This window comes from Pundamilia nyererei, unplaced genomic scaffold (genome assembly GCF_000239375.1).
Source record: "Pundamilia nyererei isolate P.nyererei 1_Seehausen unplaced genomic scaffold, PunNye1.0 scaffold00045, whole genome shotgun sequence".
NCBI lineage: Eukaryota > Metazoa > Chordata > Actinopteri > Cichliformes > Cichlidae > Pundamilia > Pundamilia nyererei.
The window spans coordinates 2,449,204-2,453,589 of record NW_005187446.1 but is presented as its reverse complement, the minus strand read 5'-3'; positions in this window follow the sequence as shown (position 1 = coordinate 2,453,589).

Genomic DNA, 4,386 nt, shown 5'->3' with positions numbered 1-4,386 from the left:
TTACAAAGCGTCAACTGGAATTGATTTTATTTTATAAAACAACAAAGACTTGAAGTTTCTACATTACCACCTCTGTAATGCACTTCTCATAAACTAAACTACATCTGCTCACTAAGCAGTAAAAAACTTTTACATTTGGATTTATTTACAAACATTTGATGTGGATTGAATACACAGATCAGGGCTGCTGGAAGATGACAATCTGTATTCATGTTACACGAGCAGTCAAGTACACACATGGAGCGGAGAATTCGCCTTCGATATGAGTGTGAGTTAACTTTTTAAACTTGGAAGAATTTGGCAAAAAGAAAGAAAATTGTCATCTAAACACAGTGCTGCACATTTTCTAAGTTGGCCTAACAGATAATAATAAGAAACCGGGATGCATTACATCGTTTTCATATCACCTGTCACAATTACAGTGACACAAAGAGCTGAAAGCAGCCGACATGCAGACAGACTCGCTGCTTTAGACGATAAACTCTTTTCTATAGATTAGAAACAGTACGTTGTTAGACCACGCAGTAGATAGTATTAGATAGTTTCTTTATCTTAAAGTCTTAACATATTGCATCAGAAATTTTGAATTTGTATAATTTATATCAAATACCAACTTAAGTTATTGATGACTGCTTGTTTTCTGTCTTGTGTGTGTGTGTGTGGGGGGGGTGGGGGGGGCATGTTAGTCTGAAAATTCCTCTTCATGCTGGCTCTGATGTCAGGCTGAACCGGGTTACTTTAAAGGACAGCTAAGACTTGTTTCTGTCAGCATCTCAGCATCGGGTTGCAGATGTGAATTTGCATGGAAGACTTCTCTGGTTAACATTATTGCTGGTTTTAAAAAGAAAAAGGAAAAGGGGAAAGAAGAAGAAGTACACGTTTATGGATTCTCTTCAATGGCAACATAACTGGAAATGACTTGTGGAGGACTGTATTCATTCATATTTTTATCCAAAGCAGAACAAATGGTCAGAATGGGTCTTATTTTCTTGTTTTAGAACGATAAAGGCGTTACATTTTATTTTGACAAGCATCTTGTACACTGTAAGGTTGATTTTACTGGTTTACTGTGTAAATTATTAATCAAACAAAGCTTTTCTGTTTAACCAAACGGTGGGCGTACGGATGAGAAAAGGGACTTAAATTTGTAGTTACCGTAGAGTAGCTGTAGAATAGAGTAGATGACGGGAGTAGAGGCTGGTTGGGTTTTCTAACATGTCTTGAGTAGAATAAACTCTGCCTCTGCTCGCGGGTCCTGTGTAGAAGATTAGAATATAACTGAGTGTTAGGCTCAAAGCATTTTCATGGACTAGTAGTGTTAGATTTAAAAAAAAAAAAAAAAGACAGTGGAAACAATGAGGAGTGAACTTTTATGGAGTAAATGGCAAATAGAAAAAGAAGTTGCTTTTCTTTTTTTTACCCTGTCAACTCAAGATGACATTATCTTACACCTGCTCTGATAACCCTGCTGTGAAGCCCACTTTTAAAGTTTTTTCTTCAGACCGTCTCCATTGTCATATCTTCTATTTTTAAAAGATGGCCTTTTTTATAGCTTTTATATAGTTTAGTTTATGACCTTCTGCTGCACTGGGGGGGTCTTAACAAATTGGCAGATGCTGTCTAAAGAAGCAGTTCAACCTTTTGGGAAATTTTCTTTCTTGCTTAATGTTAGTATCAGTCTCTTTTTTACCTGCATTTTAAAGCTGCAGCCAGTTAACTTAGCAAATAGGAACTGGGGAACATATAGTCTGGCCTCACTGTGAAACCTGACATTCATATCTGCAGAAGAAGCTGAGCTACAAAAAGAAAAAAGTGGCAATTTCACCTGCAGGTTATGTGTACAACTATTTTTTAATTATTAAATTACCAAATTTGGTTGAGTCTAATTTTAGAATTAAAATTAAAAGAGGGCTGTCTTTTTACCTGGCTAGGTTCGAGATCAGTTCTTTGGAAGGAGAGTTAAATGAGACATAAAACACCTCTGACTTGGGCTTTAGCTTTTGTCAAGTCAGCTAAAGCCTCAGTCACACATACTAGAAATCAGCTGGCAACCTCCAGTTGCTAGGGAAAAATCTGTATAACCCCACTCAACTGGCAAGTGGTTGCTGGAGGTTGCTGGCTGTCATCAGGCGAGTGCTGCAGCAAAAACCTTGTTGTGATTTCTTTGGTGGCTAGCAGGTTGCACTTCCATGCCAGCTATGGTCATGGTCAGTTTGTATGGAAGACTCTTAGTGCTGCTTAGCAAGTAAATTGGGAATGTTGAAAACAAGTCTGCGCCTTCCATGTAAGCTACTGACGACTGCCGGTCACTATGCCTGTGTGACGGGGGCCTAACGTAAAGAAAGCCTGCCTATGTTGAACTCTCCTCCAGTAATCCAGTAATGTAGTAATATAATTCTTTCATTTTCCACCTAACAAACTGGATATTACTCAATAATCTACAAACCTTATGTGCTGATAGGATAGGTGAATTCAGTTGTTTTTAGGGTTTCTGCCTTTATGCTAAGCTAACTAGCTGCTGGGTGTAGTTTTGCATTAAATGTACAGACCTGTGAAAGCCACAGATCATCTAATGAAAGCCAATTTCCCAAATGGCACAAATACAACGAATGTCACTGATGCTTTAACTGGAAAATCTGAACTAATGAAAGCTTCGGATCATGTAGCTGAAACCATAAATGTTGCTCTGAATGTCAGAATCAGAATCGCGTTTATTGGCCATGTATATGCACAGACACATACAAGGAATTTGGTTCTGGTAGATGATGGCTCTCAAGCACAGCCATGTAAATCACAACAACATGTAACAAACACAATACACACACACACACACACACACGTGTATATATATACATGTACACATGCATACACATACATACACGAACATACACAAAGCTGTGTAAACCAACCATAAATAACCAATCTAAATGTTATATACATAAAATACAGGATGAGAGAAATGAAGTGAAGTGAAATGAATACCACAGAATGTACATAAGGTACAGGTAAGGTTCTGATTCTGAATGTGTTTATTATTCTAAATCAGCGGTCCCCAACCTTTTTTGAACCACGGACTGGTTAATGTCCGACAATATACACCGGCCATTAAGGTGTTGCGCAGATAAATACAACAAAATAAAATGATACGACCAAGTCAAAAAGTGTGGTATTTTTTAAATATAATAATAAACACGAATTCACTGTGTAATTGTGTTTCCTCCTGAACAACATTGAGAGTAACATCCACCTCTCTGATGCTTAATGCCCTCTGGTCGCTATGGTAACACGTAAATATTTCTTTCAAAATAAGACACACAACTACAACACGGGAAAAGACCCAGGGAAACCGAGTTAACGACAAAAACCCTGAAAACCATACATGTCATACCCGGGCCTCAACTCGCGGCCTGGTATTAAACGACTCATGGACCAGTACCGGTCCGGGGATTGGGGACCACTGTTCTAAATAGTCCTATATTATCTACACTATACGGAAAAGAATCAATAATCCTGGTGGAGTTTATCATTGATTACACACGTGACCACTACAGTAGTTTTCGGTAATCAGGGTTGTCATCACTGTTTAAGTTAACATGCCTCTGATGAACTGATAAAAACAATTTTATTAATCTGCAGTCATCCCACATGCATCCATATTTTTTGCCATGCCATGATTCACAGTTAGTGACAGAAAAAATATGTGGCTCAAGAAAGACTACTGACGACATATATTTAACACCCAACTAAAGGGTTTTAATTTTTATTTTCTGTATGTGTTACTCTTTTGTTTTAGTAATATCCAAAGGGTTTTGATTGAACTTTTATGTTTCTTTTAGTTTTTTTGTGTAAATGCTGCACTTTATAGTGTAAAACAACCAGACACTGTCAGTACGTTCTGTCTGCTTTGTCACGCGGTTTGTCACAAAAAAAGGCCGACATAGCATCAAGCCAAATGAGCTGACGTGGTGTTGTCTCTCTGAACTACTCAATAACTCTTATTAAACAATGTGTATCAAATAGACCAAAATCTGAAGACAAACGGATTGAACCGCTGGATCGAGGGCAAAAGAGCTCTGTTTACCTGTAGCAAGAGACAAGGCCGGTGCTTCTCAAAAGTGTTATTTTACTTTTCTCTGTCTGTGTTTGTTTATGGCGACTGTGGAACCATTTTGAAAATGTGTTTTATTGTTTTAGCCTCTTTTTTAAATTATGCTGTAATAATAAAACATCTGACCGGGGTTAACTTTAATATATGTCGTTGGTTATTATTATTACTTTGTGTCCATTTTATTTGGATAATGGGTAACATTTCATACTCCTCACTGTAATCAGTGCACAGACTGACACTCTTACATGTTAAACATAACCCATACTGTAAAAAAAAAA